The sequence below is a fragment of the Mastigoproctus giganteus genome, chromosome 5, assembly GCF_048544385.1.
Source record: "Mastigoproctus giganteus isolate SK-2022 chromosome 5, ASM4854438v1, whole genome shotgun sequence".
In the NCBI taxonomy this organism is placed as follows: domain Eukaryota; kingdom Metazoa; phylum Arthropoda; class Arachnida; order Uropygi; family Thelyphonidae; genus Mastigoproctus; species Mastigoproctus giganteus.
Genome location: NC_143579.1, coordinates 87,057,817 through 87,076,418, shown reverse-complemented (window position 1 = coordinate 87,076,418; position 18,602 = coordinate 87,057,817). Strand labels below are relative to the sequence as shown.

Below are 18,602 nucleotides of genomic sequence, written 5' to 3'. Positions count from 1 at the left end.
ACTGGAAAAATCCCATCCACCCCAGGTGCATTTCTTATGTTTAACTTCAATTTCTCCTCCACTTTCTTCTCAGTTATTACAAAATCATTAAGCACCCTGTTACAATTTGATAACCTTGTGGCATTTTGAAACCTTAATAACTCCTCATGTGTGAATGTAGATGCAAAATACTCATTCAGTGTTTGCTATCTGAGCAGGATCATCAACAGTGAAAACATCGATATCAAGTGGACCAATCAGATTCATCTCCTTCCTTTCAGAGTTTATATAAGTAAAGAAATCCTTGATGTTTTTCTTAGCATCCTTTGCCAAAGTTTCTCGTAATCTGCCTTCAAGGGTATTGCAAAGAAAACGTTCCTAAAGTAATTTCGAAAATACCAAAAATACAATAGCAAATAACCAAAAAATGTTTTAGAAAAAGCCAATTAAATATATATATATATATATATATATATATATATGGTGTTTAAAAATTATTATTATTATTATAATTAGCCATATGGTGCAAGGAAGCCTGAGGCTTTTGCTGCACCAGGCAAAAAAAAAAAAAAATTCTGAGTTGCCCTCAAAGAGAGAGAAAACAAGAGTCAGAAGTAGAATTAGGTATACACACTTTAAAAATTTATATTTAATGAACAATATATACAAATGTAAATTTGTTTTTGATAGTTTGAAGACAAAAAATATTTTTTACAACAATACAACTTTAATTGTTCAAAACACCCTCCCATCAACATTAATGCATGAGCAGCATCTCTCTTCAACAGATCTACATACTGAAATGCACAAATCGGGTGAAATGTTTTCTGCTTCTTGTTGAATTTTCATCCACAATTCCTGCAATGTTTTGGTTTGTGACTGCAAACCCAATTTTTTCAAATATCCCCAAGCAAAAAAAATCTAAAGGGGTGAGATCTGGTGACCCTAGAGGATATTCAAAAGCACTCCCTTGATGACCATTGACCATGAAATTCATTGTCATGATAATCGCACACAGCTATGTGCGATTATTAATTCCTTCATCATTCTAAAAATAACTGTATGGTTTAAACACCTAGCTCGTGTGAACACTATCTTGTTGATTTTCTTGGGGTGCACAAGATTGCATTCCTTAAAGCTTTAATGTTTTCATTACTTTTTGATGTCCTCTTCCTGCTACATGCTAAGTTATTGATATTATGAATGGTTTTCCATACTCCTCCAATTTCTCCTGCAAACCAGTAATTGTTAAACGTGTGGGCGCTTTTGTTCCATTAGCAGAAGTATATGATGCAAAAAAAAAAAAAAAAAAACCCCTTCCCATTTCACCCATCCATTCTCTCCAAAAGTTTGTACACTTCTCCCTTGAATTTCTTTAAGCTATCAAACTTCCCCAACAACAGATGGAAGTTTGTTCCAGCAATCAAGAAGCCGAATGGCTAAAGGCAAATTTCTGCACATCTATTAGATAACTGCCTTTCCTCAATTTCAGTTTATGCCCCCTCAGGTTTGTAATTTAAGCAAGAGGAAGAATGCTATCAGCATTTAGCCTGCTCAATCCATTCAAGGCCTTATAGGCCTCAATCAGATCACCTTGCAGGTGCCTACTCTTCAGATGCTACAATTTGCAGAAATTAAGCCTTTCTTCATAAGAGCACCCCTTTGCCCCCCCACCCAGTCTTGTTGCCTTTTCTGTACTCATTCTAGCAACTCTACATCCTTCCTAAAATGATGCTTCCAGACCTGTACACAGTACTCAAGGTGTGGCCTGACCACTGCCTTATACAAGTGGATAATGACCTCCTTATCCCTGCTAGCAAAATTCCTGTATATCATTGACAAAACCCCATGACCAACTATGGCCTGTCTGCACTGCTCAGAAAACTGCACAATTACCCCCAGGTCTCTTTCATTTTCCACTATCCTGAGTGGAACGCCACCCAGTTGGTACATTTCCCTGGGGTAATGTGTTACCTATATGTAGTACTATGCATTTGTCAAAGTTCAACTTCAGTTGATACTTCTCATACCATCTGCCCAACTTTTCCAGATCCTGTTGCAGCAGCATATTGTCATTACTGGTATTAACAACCCTGCCAGCCTTTGTATCATCTGCAAAATTTGACATTAAGCTTGATATACCTTATTAATATCATTGATAAATATACAAACAACAATGTGCCCAGCATAGAACCTTGGAGAAAACCACTAATAAAATTAGTCCACGAAGAGCAGTGTCCATTGATTACAACTCTCTGTCTTCTCCCACTCAACCATCCTTTTATCTTGGTGCACCTTAGCCTTTGCCACATTTGCACCATAAAATCGAATTGAATCCATCCATTGTAGCAACTGTCCCTTAATGCCATACTGCTCCAATTTGTACAGGAGTCTACCATGTGCAACAGTATCAAAAGCTTTACTGAAATCCAAGTATATGATATCAAAATTATTTTTTGCATACAGTTCCTTTGTGACACATCATAGTATCCAATCGAATTGGTCAGATAACACTTCACCTTACCAAACTCAAGCTGTGTCTGAATTATTACTGCAGCCTTGTCTAGATGATCCTGCAATGGTTCTTTAATCAGCGACTCCATTATTTTCCCTGGAACAGTGTCAACCTAACAGGTCTGTAATTACTTGTGTCAACCTTCGATCTCCCTTCATGAATTGAAGATACAATTGCACATCTCCAGTCCAAGGAGACTTCCCCTCGGACCATTTCTCCTCTACTTGCTCTCAGTTGTTACAAAATAATTTATCTCCCTGTTCCGCATATTGTGATTTCCAAGCACGCTGAACTTCATTGACATTTTCATATTTCCAATACCATTTTATAATTTCCTTTCTTTGTTCAAAACTTAATTGGGTACTCTCCATCATTTTAGAGGTGTCTATAAAATAAAACAAAAAGTAAATTATTGTAAAAAAAATTGACTATTTTTAAGCTACAAAATGAGTTTAAGAAAATTAAATTGGGTACATATTGTTCATTAAATATAAAATTATAAAGTGTGTAAATATAATTTTGAAACACCCTGTATAAGTCGTTTACTAGATTTTTCTGTAATTGGGTATATCTACTGGCCTATCTCGCAACTGGCTGCAAAGACAGAACTTTGCATCTTATATATATTCATTGGGTTCAAGTTATGTTTTGTGGTCTTAGGGAACAGTATAGCAGTTTAGCTAAACAGGAAGAGAAATTAGGTAAGTAAATAGGATACAGACACTGCTGCCCTAATATAAACAGCCCAAAGTGTGGGGAAAGAAATTAATTGGAGGAAAGTGAACAGTACACAAATGAAAAGTATAAAGTTAGTGTGCAGGTCATTCACAAGAGCACTACCCGTCCGTGCTAGTAATGGCCTTGGACATTGTAAATATATGTACCAATAAGAAGTTGCATGTATACAAAAATATAATAATCACTATTTCAGTATAATACATACTGAGATAGTCAATATATACAGCCTATAATTGTTTCATTAGTTAGTTTTCTGCACATATTCCCTTGTATCTTAGCAAAAAATAATATCTAAATACCAATCTGGGATGAATTTTTTATGGGTTTCATGTATAAATAACTGTGGCATTTACGTTACGTTACATTTATATTACCTTTGAATTTATATAATGTAATGAGTAGTTTAGTTAATCACTTGCTAATTTGTCAATTTTAACTAAAAAGTTAAGTAAAGATTATAAATAATATTAATTAATCAAATAAATTTACCAATTGTTAATTTAAAAGTTAAATGAGTGTTACAAGTAGTATTAGCTAATCACATTAATAAAGGGACGGAGCAGGAACTTACCATGCCACAAATTGTTGGGTGAACTGAGAAATGATTGTTACTTTTGTGCAGCCCTCTGATGGGGGTTAAGTGGTGGCCTCTTACGGGCAAGTATTAACATCAGCATTAGTAGAGGCATACGACACAAGAAAGCAAGCTTATGCAGCATCAGCCAAAAAATAAATAAATAAATAAATAAACCCTCCAATTTCACCCCTCCATTTGTTCCAAATGCCTGTCCAGCTCAGCCTTAAATTTATTTACGCTATTAGCTTCCTCAACAAAAGATGGAAGCCTGTTCCACCAATCAACTACCCACTGGCTAAACGCAAATTTCTGCACATCTATTCTACAACTATCTTTCCTCAGTTTGAAACTGTGCCCCACCTCAGGTTCTTGGTCTGAGAAAGAGGAAGAATCCCATCAGCATCAGCTTGCTCAACCCATTCAAGGCCTTATACATCTCAATAAGATCTCCTCGCAGGTGCCTACTCTCCAGGGGCTGCAATTTGCAGAACTTAAGCCTTTCTTGGTAAGACCTCTTTGTTCTCCTCACCAATCTTGCTGCCCTTCTTTATACTCGTTCTAGCAACTGTACATCCTTCTTAAAATGAGGCCTCCAGACCTGTGCGCAGTACTCAAGGTGTGGCCTGACCATTGCCTTATATAACGGGATAATCACCTGCCTGTCCCTGCTAGCAAAATTCCTATTTATCATTATTGACAAGACTCCATCCATGACCTGCCCTGGCAAGCTCGTCTGCACTGCTCAGCAAACTTCATATTTGATTTCACAATTACCTCCAGGTCTTTTTCACTTTCCACTTCCCTTAATGTTAAACTTCAGTTGCCACTTCTCAGCCCATTTTTCCAACTTATCTAAATCCAGTTGGAGTTGCATACTGTCTTTACTGTTATTAACAACCTTTGTATCATCTGTAAACTTGGACATTAAATGTGATATACCTTCATCAATGTTATTGATGAAGGTACATCACGTTTAATGTCCAAGTTATATCACGTTTAATGTCACGGTTAATGACCCAATATACCTTCATCAATATCATTGAAGAAGGTATATCGGGTCCAACACCAAACACTGGCGAACTCCACTAATAACATTTGTCCACAAAGAGCAGTGTCCATTGATTACCACTCAACCATCCCTTTATCCATTGTAGCAACTTACTCTTAATGCCATACCTCTCCAGTTTATACAGCAATCTTTCATGTGAAACAGTATCAAAAGCTTTCCTGAAATCCAAGTATATAATATAAAAATTATTTTTGGCATTCAGTTCCTTTTTCACCACATCATAGTATCCAATCAAATTTGTCAGACAAGACCTCCCCTTAACAATCCCATGCTCTGTCTTAACTATTACTGCAGTCTTCTCTAGATAATCCTGCAATGCTTCTTTAACCAGTATTTCCATTATTTTCCCTTGAACACAAGTTAACTAACAGGTCTATAGTTACTTGTGTCATCTGTTGAACGCCCTTTGTGAATTGGTGATACATTTGCACACCTCCAGTACCTGGGGACCACCCCTGAGTCCAAGGAAGCTCTAATAATTATGGTTAAGGGTTTGCTTATTTCCTTTGCTGCCTCCTTTAATATAACTGGATAGATCCCTTCCATCACAGGTGCCTTCCTTATGTTTAACTTCAACAATTTCTCCTCAACTTTGCTCTCAGTCATTTCAAAATCACTTAGCTCCCTGTTAGAGTTTGATTAACTTCTACCACTCCCCTCATTGAATAACTCCTCGTGTGTGAATGCAGAATACTCATTCAGTTTATCAGCTAGCTGAGCATGATCATGAATAGTTAATCCATCTAGGTTAAGTGGGCCAATCTGATTCATCCCTTTCCTTCTAGAGTTTACATAAATAAAGAACTCTTTCCTGTTTTTCTTTGCATCCTTTGCCAAAGATTTCTTGTAATCTGCCTTCGCCTGCCTAACCTCTTTTGTGACTTGATTACAGACAAGCTTATATCTGCCATAGGCTTCTGTGTCACCTGATAATTTATATGCACCCCATACATTTTTCTTCTCTGCCACGAGCCTCGTTAATTCATCTGACATCCATTTAGGCCTGAACCAGTACAGTATTTCTTAGTTGGAATGAAAAGCCTAGTAGCCTCCAAGATTAAGTCCCTGAAGGCTTCCCATTTAGAATTCAACATTGGTTAAATCATCAGTTGATTCCACTGTATAGAATTTAAAAACTGTCTGAGACACCTATAGTCACCTTTACAAAAGCGAAAATCCTTCCCTTTAGCCTTGATGGTAGTTACATCTTTAAGTAATTCCCACATCAGTACATTATGATCATTGTCACCCTGTGGTTCTTTTATCTGCAAATTCTTAATCCATGAATAATCACTACTGATAATCAGATCAAGAGTATTACTCCCTCTGGTTGCCTCTCAAACATGTTGCTGCAGAAAACAGTCAACCAATAAATTCACAAAAGTCTTGCTAGTGTGCGAATGACTGACCTACAAGTTCCGGTCAATATCTGAAAAAGTGTGCGAATGACCGACCTACAAGTTCCGGTCAGTATCTGAAAAAGTGTGCGAATGACCGACCTACAAGTTCCGGTCAATATCTGAAAAATTAAAATCCCCCATTATAAGACCTTCTGATTTACTGGCCCACTCTATTTCTCTGCACAATTGCTCATTATACTCATCAGATTTATTAGGCCTATAATAGACACCTACTATCATTTTTCCTTTCCCAATGCTTATTTCACACCAAACAGACTCGACACTGCATTGCCACCAACGTCAATTGGATGCACTTCCTTAGATTTTATGTGTTTCTTAACTAACAGCATAACCCCTCCTCCCTCCCTTCCTGTCCTGTCTATCCTTCCTGTACTCCCCAAATTCCAATTCTGCACTGCTTATATCTACGTTACACCATGTCTCTGATATCCCAACAATATCTGCGTCTTTGATGTCTTGACTAGCACTTCAAGCTCATCAAATTTATTAACTATACTCCTAGCATTGGTGCACATGCAAATTTACATGCACCTGTTCCTTCTCTTGGTTACCCTAACACAGCTAATGTATTTACTTGTTCCACTATGACTCCCAACAGTCCTGGAAATCTCATTACCTTGCTTTCCAGGCTGCTACTCATTCTAATTGAAGCAGTGCAAGAATCATTTTTGCCTCTGCTGCGGCCACTGGTAACCTTTTATTCTGTGTATCTCCCCCCCCCCCAAGCTAGCAGTTTTCTGACCCAACTAACACTGCCTCGATAGCATCAGCAAATATTCTTGCACCCTTTCTATTTAAGTGTATTCCATCCCTGTAGAAGCAGTCTCTCCTGTCAATAAGCACAGACCAGGCTGAAAAAAATTCTACCCCTTGAGCCTTGCACAATCTCTCCAGGGCTGAATTGATCGAGAACGCTCTCATCATATACTCCCTCCTATCGTGTCTGTGCAGAATTGCAAACACTTTCACATTCAACCGTAACTCGTGACTTTTTTTTAACATTGACCTGTACTTGTTGAGTAAATCTGCAGATCTCTTACTCTTAATGTCATTAGTTCAAACGTGTACAATATCACATTTTGTGCCCTTAAAAGATGATATCTGCTCTACAACGTCTTCACCTTTTCCCCTAGCAGATGCCCTCGTCCTGTTCCACCTATCCTTCTTGCATAGTATATTCCCTGTCTCCCTGACAATAGAGTCACCAACAATAACTAGTTCCTTTTGGACCAGCGCATTCTGTCTTGGAGATTGCCTCTGTTTTGCCTGATGCACAGGAGTGAGCTCTGTCGTTGAGCTGGGCAGCTGAGAGCTTGATGAGCCCACATATTAATTTCTTCGAGGGCATTTACCCTACACCTCAGACTCTCATAAACGCCCATCAGAATGCTAATTTCTTGATACTCTAGACACCTAGCACACACACAGGCATCCTACTTGGTTAGATAATGTTCTGTTTTAGAAAGTCGGCAAACATTTCACATTTTGCACATTTTTTGAGACTGATGTGTTGGAGAATCGCCCCCTTCGTTTCTTCCCAGAGTCACAGCACTCTCGCTAGTCTGTGATCTTTGGTTCACAGTTCTAGTTTGGGTCATGGTTTCAGTTTAAATACAATTTAATTAACAATGAATTTTAATAAGATTAATATTATTTTATATTAATTGATAATACTATAATAAGCTAACAGATTCCTAATACAGTGCTTCGTATTATGGTATCTAGTTTTCCTTTATACCTTTCATTATATGGCGGCTAGTTCAACAATATTGGCACCAACACTGGGAGTCGTAACTTCCAAAAATCACTGGTTAAATTCAAGATAAGAAGCTAACGAATGCTATTAATCCTATTTAATATCTCTGTAAAACAAAATGTACTATGTTAATTAACGAATAAAATGGTAAAAATTAAAAATACTTATTCCTTTACAGCAGCCTAAAATCCACCGACTTTTCTCTTCCCATGATATAATTCATGGAAAATATGCAGTAAAGCACACAAAAAAAATAAATAAAATGCAGTAAAGCTAAAAAAAAAAAAAGTAAAGCCAAATAAAAAATAAAGATACATACAAACATATATACAAGTATCTATCTTAACCAATTCTATATACATCATATGTCCTATATGCCGAATTACATTAAACTAAAATAAACTGCATTAATCTAAACTATCTCCTTCACAAAGCTATTCGCCTCCCCCAAAGGTGTTCTCTTTATATGCTATATGGCATGGATTAGCACATGAACATGAATTAATATACTCACAAAATAGCACTGTCTTGCTATTTGCTATCAATCGATTTGAACTGGTTTTCTATTTTTCATTATGGATTACATTGATAAATGATAAATCTGTCGGGAATTCTGTTCTTTATTAGTTTATCTTTTATTATCTTCAGGGCCTGGGATCTGTTTTATTATTAGTGCATATTCTAATTGCTTGCAATGTAATTATATTCTCTGTATCCTAACTGGTATATCAGAGTTGCAGTTGCTTAGATATATTATTTCAAAGTTATAATCTTCCCTTTTGTCATTTAGTCCAATTTCTACATAGGTATTCCTATTAATTGTTATTTTAAGATCTAAAAGTGCTACTTTTCTTTCTTTTTTTTCTTTTTTTTTTCTTAATATAAGATCGTTAGGATAGATGTTGTGTTTAATTTCTTCTATGTTACTGTCAAAAGAGTACATACTATCTACTTATCTATAGATTTTAGTTCGGTTGATGCTCTTTTTAATGTACAAGTAACTCTCGTATAACACGGTTGCTTGGTTCCTAGAAAATCTCATGTAATGCGAAACCGTGTTAGGAGTAAGAACCAGTACAGAAGGGAGGGGGGGGTACATTAAAAAAACTACCAAAAATACACCTTTTTTTTTATATAACTATCGGAAACTTAATTTCTATAGTGGTAATAATTTAATATTTTAAATTTACTTTTATAATAGTAGTAACTTAAATAGCAATAACTGAACAAAAGTCTTACCTTACAAACTGTGATATATGTCAGATAATGTACGTTCAATTAATTTTTTTTTCCTCTTCATCGCTGCTAGTACAATCTGTTGTGCAGCATATAGATATCGCGTACCTTCTGCTCTCTTTAAAAGTCACGAACTGCACACTTCAAAGTCACAATTTTTTAACCCAGGGATCTCTCAACAAATTACAGTGAATCCCAATTTTAAAGATATAAAGCACAAAATTAACAAAGTTAAATGATATGTGAAAATCGGAAGAATATTTTCCAGTTAGCAAAATAAAAATTAATTTAAGCTTGGGTACATACCTTAATTAATATGTACTGTAATATGTACATACTAACTAATTGATATTTCTGTTCACTGACTTTTTTTTTTTTTTTTTTTTTTTTGTAAAATTTTAATCTTTTTAGAGAGATGCTTTAAGTGTGAAGAGAAGGCTAGATGGTCATCTAGGAGAACACAAAGGTGTTTGTGTTGAACACTAAGGGAAGAGAATTTCCTTGATATTTTATCACTGGAGGTGTAGCAAGTAATAAAATATCACCCTTGTATTACACTAATAATTCTAAGAACGGGAAAAAAAATAGAAAAAGACAGTATAAAGATAAAAAGTGTAGAAAGTCATTAAAAATACTGCACTTACTGGGTGTGCAAACTGTTGTTGTTGTTGTTTTGGTTTTTAGGAATATTAGCAACTAAGGCCATATTGCTCCGGGCATATGCGGTGGTCATTCCCTGACCTTTCCACATCCTCCATATTTGGTGGTCACGGGCTCGAACCCCGGTGGGTGTGTAAGGCCCAACCTTAAAGAAAGAGTTCTGGTATAAGCAAGAATTAGTATGGTGTTAATACCATAGGCTTGTAGAGAGGAAGTGAAATCGAAACCAAAACAAAAAGTGGGAGTTACCTGGAGTCGTTAAGTTGGGCGGAGGAGCGACGTACACAGCCAGAATGCAAAAGGAGGAAACAATGACAAGTCACCGAGTTATACAGATTTAGAGAAACAGATAGGGATGACCTATATCATTGGGGGGGAAAAAAAAAAGTGGAAAAGATGGCCTCAAAACATGAGACGCCAGACAAAAGGCCGAAGACATACCAATATGTGAAGTAACATGTAAAACAGAAAGTAGAACAATAATTATTTTAAACTACAGGAGATAAAATTCTGGTAAAATTTAGATGATCAGAGAACAGGGTTTATAGATCAAGGCACCAAATTTCCAAGATGACGAACTGCTGTAGAAAGAGAAAAGCTCAGTTTGGCACAACTGAGGTTGATTGAAGGTCTAGTGAATCCACTGAAAAGTGTGACATAAAATCTGGCAGGAGAAAAAACTATAGATGGAAACAGAATTAAAAACCTTGAAGAAGAAGAAGAATTTTTGTATCTATTGATAAAAATTATTCCACCAAATAAAAGGCCTGGTTAAATGATGCAGGGCTACCATACAGACAGTAGATCTGAGACCGGTGTCAGAGAAGCAAAGTGCCAAATCTAGCAGTTGTAATCAGAGAAGAAACACACCTAATAAGTCCAGGAATAAAAAGCCCACTGTACAAGATTCCAAAAAATAGAAAGGACGAATTCAAATTAAATGTGTGAAAAAACTTAGAGAGTAAACCAACAGTAATCCCATTCCACGAAAGAACCTTAAACGGAAGTCATGAACAGTGATTACTAACTAAGTAGAAATCCTACCAAATAATATACAACTGTACAATACCTTTAACACAGACAGGTGCCAAGTAAATTGAAATTGAATTTATTTTTAATTGTAGAAGAAACTATACTGAAACAGTATTTAATGAAAAAAGGGAGGTACATTATTATTTAAAAGCTTGTTATAAAAAACTTTTTAATGCTTTGCTGAAAAGGATATCGTTGCTGCATATGTTGGCTAATCTGATAGCTTGAATACAAATAGTATTTTTGTGAATTTTATTGGAAATATTAGATTGCCAATTTTTGTGAGGTAAATGACCACAAAGATAAATTGTTTCTTTTGTCATAAATGTCAATAAGATGAGGAACTGCATCACTGTAGAGTGTAATTTTCAGATCAAGGAAGTTGGCTGTGCAATTATCAACATTTTCTTTATTGAGTTTAAGTTCAGAGGGGTAAATATCTGCAGCTAAGCATTCAAAGTCGGAATTTAAAACTAAGATGTCATCAACATACCGGAAAGCTAAAATTTTATGATTGGGATAGCTAGTAAAAAATAATTCCTCATAATAGTGTAAAAACAAGTTAGAGACAAGACTGGAAATTTGCGAACCCATGGGAACTCCAATTATTTGTTTGTATGCAAGCTTGCCATTGAAAATAAAGTTATTGAGTATGCAAAGATTGACAAGGTTGTCCCAAGTACTCTCGTGGATATTAAGTTTCTCATGGTATTTGTTGAACAATTGTTTTAGCACAAACACAAGTAGGTTAAGTGGAATGGAGGTGAACAGGTTGGTGAAATCAAAAGTTTCAATACTAGTTATAGAGAGATTGGATCTAAAAATATTTAAAACAGATTGGATATTGTTAATAATCCAGGTAGTAATAAGATTGTTGAAGATGGTTTTTAGCTGTCTGAAGAATTGCTTGTAGGATAGGTAGCAGCCAGTATTTTTGGAACTGGTTATGAATCTGAAACCTACCAGTTGTTTGTGGAATTTGGCTATCATATAAAGGAAGGGAAGGGTAGAGTTTTGTATTTTGGTGTGCAGTTTTTTATTTAAAGCTATCAGCTTTTTTTATTGTTTAAGCAGGTTTGAGACTGCATGGTATATATGTGGAGCTGTCCTCTATTTCAGAATTCAGTTGGTTGAAGTGGAATTGTTTGCAGAAGATAGCAAAGTTGTTGGATGCTTTGTCAACTGGGGTGATAATAAAATTGTCTTGTAATTCTAAAATATGTTTTTTCAGATTACAGGATGGAATGTGGTGGTTATTGTCAAGTTTGTAGGACTTGGCAGTACCGTGTGTACTTCTCATTTCCATTTTCTCAGACACTTTATCTATTTTACAAACCACACATTATTTATATCCTTTTGCTTCCTTTACTGTTGCAATGCGCGTTTTGGAGCATTAGACATACGATAACTTTTGGTTGTTTTTTTTTTTTTTTTTTTTTTCTTTTTCTGCTTATTTTGCTTCTTAACAGGTGTATATTACTACTACATATATATATATATATATATATATATATAGTAGTAATATATATATATATATATATATATATAGTAGTAATATATATATATATATATATATATATATTTATATATATATAGTAATAACTGAGTAGGCTATATATATATATATATATATAGCCTACACAAATCCACTCCCTCTGGCAAGACAGATTTACTGAGCTGCAGTGGTGAAGTTGCTCTTTGGTTCCAAGGTCAAAGAGATTCCTGAACAAATGCAATTATGTTGGGCCCAACACTATCTTTACTGCATCTAAAAATAGTGCACCACAGCTACAGACTACCTGAATTGCCCATCACATAAGTCCATATGATCTACAGGAAACAGGAGAATTAACTGGCGTGGTTCAGTCCCACTTCCATTTGTTTAAGAGGGACTGTATAACAAACAAGCTAATCTTCATACATAAAAACATATTATCTCATATCGATGGTTCGACTATTGACGATCCTGCTCAGATAGCAAATAAACCAAACTGAATGAGTATTTTGCATCTACATTCATACACAAGAGGAATAATTAAGGTTTGAAAATGGCAGAAGGTTATCAAATTCTAGCAGGATACTTAATGATTTTGTAATAACTGAGAGCAAAGTGGAGGAGAAATTGTTGAAGTTAAACATAAGAAAAGCACCTGGGGTGGATGGAATCTATCCAGTTATATTAAAGGAGGCAGCAAAGCAAACGCTTAGCCATAATTATGAGAGCATCCTTGGACTCAGGGGAGGTTCCCACGGACCGAAGATGTGCAAATGTATCCCCAAATCACAAAGGGGGATCGAAGGGTGACGCGAGTAATTACAGACCAGTTAGTTTAACTTCTGTTCCGGGTAAAATAATGGAGTCACTGGTTAACAATGCATTGCAGGATCATCTAGACAAGACTGCAGCAATAATTCAGACACAGCATGGAATTGTTAAGGGAAAGTCTTGTCTGACAAATTTGATAGGATATTATGATGTGGTTACAAAGGAACTGGATGCAAAAAATAATTTTGATAACATATATTTGGATTTCAGGAAAGCTTTTGACACTGTTGCGCGTGGAAGGCTATTGTACAAATTGGAGCAGAATGGTATTAAGGGTAAGTTGCTACAATGGATAAAAGGATGGTTAAGTGGGAGAAGACAGAGGATGGTAATCGATGGGTGCTACTCTTCGTAGACTAATGTTATTAGTGGAGTCCCACAGGGTTCGGTGTTGGGTCCACTGTTGTTTTGCATATTTATCAATGATATTGATGAAGGTATATCAGGCTTAATGTCGAAGTTTGCAGATGATACTAAGGCAGGGTTGTTAATGACAGTAATAGTGGTGTGCTACTGCAACAGGATCTAGATTATTTGGGCAGATGGGCTAAGAAGTGGCAACTGAAGTTTAACCTTGACAAATGCAAAGTACTGCATATGGGTAGAAGTAACCCCAGAGAAACGTACCAACTGTGTGGTACTACACTTAAGGTGGTAGAAAATGAAAAAGACCTGGGAGTAATTGTGCAGGCAGATATGAAGTTTTCTGAGCAAAACAGACAGGCTGCCACGGCAGGTCACGGGGTTTTGTCAATGATATATAGGAATTTTGCTAGCAGGGAAAAGGAGGTGATTATCCCTCTGTATAAGGCAATGGTCAGGCCACGCCTGGAGTACTGTGTACAGGCCTGGAGGCCTCATTTTAGGAAGGATGTAGATTTACTTGAGTGTGTACAGAGAAGGGCAACAAGATTGGTGAGGGGAATGAAGGGATCCTCTTACCAAGAGAGGCTTAAGTTCTGCAAATTTTTTTTTTTTTTTTTTTATGAAAACCCCAAACACAAAAGGTATCAAAACCTATAGTACTTAGTACCATGCATGGGTTGAAGGAGAAGTATGGGGGGAGGGGGAGGGGGGGTGCTGGAAACTTTGCTCTAGAGACTAAACATGGGTTTCACCACTTCAAGCCTCCAATAAGCAAAGTGGTGGTATTTCACCAGTTGATGATAGTCATCTACCACCTACGATTGCAGTGGCTGGAGACTAGGCACCTGCGCGGTGATCTGATTGAGGTCTATAAGGCCTTTAATGGGTTGAGCACGCTGAATTCTGATGGGATCCTTCCACTTGTTCAGATTACGAACCTAAGGGGGCATAAATTCAAATTAAGAGAAGACAGATATAGAATAGATGTGCGGAAATTTGCCTTTAGCCAACGGGTGGTTAATTGCTGGAACAAACTTCCATCTGTCGTTGTGGAAGTTGATAGGTTGAATAAATTTAAGGAGGAACTGGACAGGCATTTGGAGGGAATGGTGTGATTTTTTTTTTTTTTTTTGGCTGATGCTGCATAAGCTCATACACATGCTTTCTTGCATCACATGCCACTACTACTACAAGCTAATCTTCATACATAAAAACATATTATCTCACAACAGCAGTTTTCAAATTCATGGATTTGGAAATAATGACAAAAAATCATATTAACTTAACATAAAGTAGCCTACCCCTGATATGTTTTGAACACAGTTTTATGAGCTATGCACACTGCCATAAATGACATGACACCAGACATTACCCTTAGCAGCACCTCTTTAGGAATATTAGCTACTCTGTAATAGATTTTCATTTTCAAATCATCTGATAAACTCTTCTTATAATATGCACACAAAAAGAATCAGGTACCAATAAATCTGGTGAGTGTGGAAGCCATGTCTAGAAATAAGATATCCTGAAAATGTTTCTTAATGATTTCACAGAACACTAGTTATGTGGAAAGCTCCATCTTGTTTTTTTAAAATTATCTAATTCAGAAGCTAGAAAGGTTACAATCATACTAAAAATAATGGAAACACACATACTACTTTCCAGAATTTTTAGAAAATAGTACACGTTTCGGGCAACATTCTGCTGTAACTGTTATATCATTTTGGTCACTGTAAAAAAAAAAAAAAAAAAAAATATATATATCTTTCTTTTTTACACAAGGATGACACACCACAGCACACAGTGTTACCGTAGCTGAATGAAGAGAAGATTATGCATTTTTTGTGCCCAGTACCAACAGCTGTGCTTATGTACAAAATCTGAAAGATGAAAATAACCTTATCAGACATGTTTGGGTAGTTCTTCCAAGTACAAAAGTTGTGTGCAGAACAGCATGCAATTCACTTGGCCACATCCTGATAATTCTTGGACAACACAGATCTTAGATGGAATTTACTCTGGATATTCTTCTAACTTGTCTTTCCAAAAAAGTTAAGTGCTGCAGCACTCAACTTTTTGGAAAGCCTAACTGATTTGCATCAGTAACTTACAATATGTTTTCTGGAGATGTCACAGGATGCTCACTGGGAACATTAAGTGTGTCGTGCCCTGAGCCATCACTCACCATTTTGTAACTCAAGTAATATGGAATAACTAGGAGTGTTGAAGAAATATATTGTATTGGTGTTTAAGGGCACATGGGCAGCTAAGGCTAAAATGTGCCAGGTCCTATATTATTATCCTAAAGTAACATAATGTGTTCCATTTTGGCATCAGAGGAATTCATATATATGTATTTGCTTCAGAAAGATATAGAGTGTAGCTAGGTCAGCACTATTTCCAATGATGTGGGTAAGCGATAACGGTTCTTGCAGTTGTGATTGAGAGTGGAAAGTACTTCTGAAATGGGAATAGTGAGGACAATCTAAAAGTATATGCTTGACTGTAAGCGGTAGTGTACAATGCGTGTTGGAGCAATTGTTTTCCCATGTGGTCTAGTGGTTAGGATACCTGGCTTTCACCCAGGAGGCTCGGGTTCGATTCCCGGCATGGAAACAAATTTTAATGGTGGTAGATGACTTTCATCAACCGGTGAAATATCACCACTTTGCTTATTGGAGGCTTGAAGTGGTGAAATCCTTCAACCCATGCATGGTACTAAGTACTATAGGTTTTGATACCTTTCGTGTTTGGGGGTTTTCATTAAAAAAAAAAAAAAATTACTTTGTGACTTCCATATTTCTGACCACTGAAACATATAGACTTTTTTTATATGCTTCAAATAATCTCTATATGGTACTTGGTAATTTGCTGGTGTTGTACTGTTTGGTTTTTTGGTTGCCTGATCTGCTCTCTCATTGCCTAAGATACCAGAATGCCCTGGAATCCAGCAAAATTTCACTGCATGTAGGTGGTTTAAACAGCAAATGATTTGTTTTTTGATTGGTTGTGATAATGAAAATTAATTGCCCAAAGCAGACACTGCACCAATGAATCAGTGTATATTATACTGCTAGCATTGTGGAGAGTGTTAATATTCTGTAAGGCTAGTTTGATTGCATAAACTCAGCAGTATAACTGGTACATTCAACTGGTAGTGATATGGAGGCTGTAAAAGACAGAAAGGCAGCTGCGGCACCAACAGCAGAATCTGTTTTTGGGCAATCTGTATATATTTGGCAGCTTTGTATATTGTTGAGGGCATGTTCTTTATGTAGTTGTTTGATATTTTCATCTGCCAGGGATTTCTTTCTGCATTGCTGAAAGTGGGTATCACAGTGAGGGAGATTTACAGACCAGGATGGATCCGGAACATCGCTCTCTTAAGCATGTTATCAAAATCAATATTCCAAGTGTGAAGCAAATCTTTTAATCTAATGCCAGTTGGTCTATTTTCAGTCGGTTTACTGTTATAGAATGCTGTCCATTCAGGGTTGGAAAGCAACAGTCGAACAGGATGGTCTGGAAGGCTTTGAAATTTAGCTGCATAATTTAGAATAATTTAAGAGTTGCCATATGCTGACGTGGCAGATGTTTGGTAGAAATTCTCTGCAAGGGCATTAGCTATTTCTTCTTCAGAAGAAATTTCCTGTCCATTTTTGATTAAGATGGGGGAGAAGGAAGAGGTGAATATTTCCCATTTAATTGCCGAATCTTTTTCCAGATGAGATGACTGCTAGTATTCTTTGTAATAGTGGAAGCAAACTGTGTCCATGATTCCTTTTTTGGCTTTTCTTCTAATTTGTCTAGCTTTTGACTTGAGCCTTTTATATTGAATTATGTTTTTGGTAGTTGGGAACTTCCGGAACAGGTTCCAAGCTTTATTTTTTTTTTTCCTTTTTGGCATTGGTACAAGCCTCATTCCACCAGTGTTTAAGGTTTTTGTGTTTACTGTGGAGGCTTGAGATATTGCTTCAGAGGCTATGGTCAGTATTCGCCTGGTAATATGCTCTGTGACATCATCAATGGGTTGTAGTCTGATAAACTGGCTATCAAAAGAAAGATGGGTTGAAAACTTTTCCCAATCTGCTTTGGAGAATTTCTATTTTGACCGATTATCAGGGTATGATGTTTGAAGCATTTGGATTCTGCATATGATTGGAAAGTGATCACAAGAGTGATCACTTTCGTTTAATACTGTCCATTCTATACTGGGATATAATAGGGAAGAACAGAGAGTTAAATCAATTGATGACATAGATCCAGTGGGAAGGTGAGTAAGTATTTTCACTAATGTTCAGTAATGTTAGATTCAGTTGGTCTAGTATCGTCTCGATCAAGTGTCATCTATTGTCCATGTGGTCTGATCCCCACAATGTTGTTTGTTATTTGTTATTTGGTTTTTAGGAGCATTAGCAACTAAGGCCACATTGCTCCGGGGATATGCGGTGGTCATTCCCCGACCTTTCCGCATCCTCCGTATTTGGTGGTGACGGGCTCGAACCATGGTCTAATCAAGAAGCATGTGCTACGCACTGCTGCTCCTTCCCACCTGGCTATGGAGGCACAATCCCCACAATGGATGATGCACATTGAAGTCACCAAGGATACAAAAAGGTGGTGGTATTTGTCTTATGAGATCATCTAGTTCTTTAAACGTGCACATCTTGTTAGGTGGAAGGTACAGAGATACTAGAGTTAGAATCTGCCCAACTGATACACGTACAGCAAGAGCTTCTAAGTGAGTCTGAAGCAGAATGTTTCTAGAAGGAATTTTACAGTAAACTAGAATTGCGACACCTCCATGTGCAGATAATGAAGAGTTTCTATCTTTTCTGTAAAATATCTTATTGATGGAGTTACTTGTGGAGTTAGATTAGTCTCTTGTATGCAAACGGCTATAGGACCATATCGGGAGATTAAATCA

General features: G+C 36.6%; 1 protein-coding gene and 1 non-coding gene across 2 annotated transcripts in view; one reads left to right on the top strand and one right to left on the bottom strand.

The window, feature by feature from the left end:
* Positions 1 to 18,602, bottom strand: part of LOC150085543 (uncharacterized) — a 419,624-nt gene that overhangs the window by 111,304 nt on the left and 289,718 nt on the right. The gene's annotated exons all lie outside the window — the stretch shown is intronic.
* TRNAE-UUC (transfer RNA glutamic acid (anticodon UUC)) lies at positions 16,220 to 16,291 on the top strand. The gene has a single exon. It is a non-coding gene; the product is annotated as a tRNA-Glu (tRNA).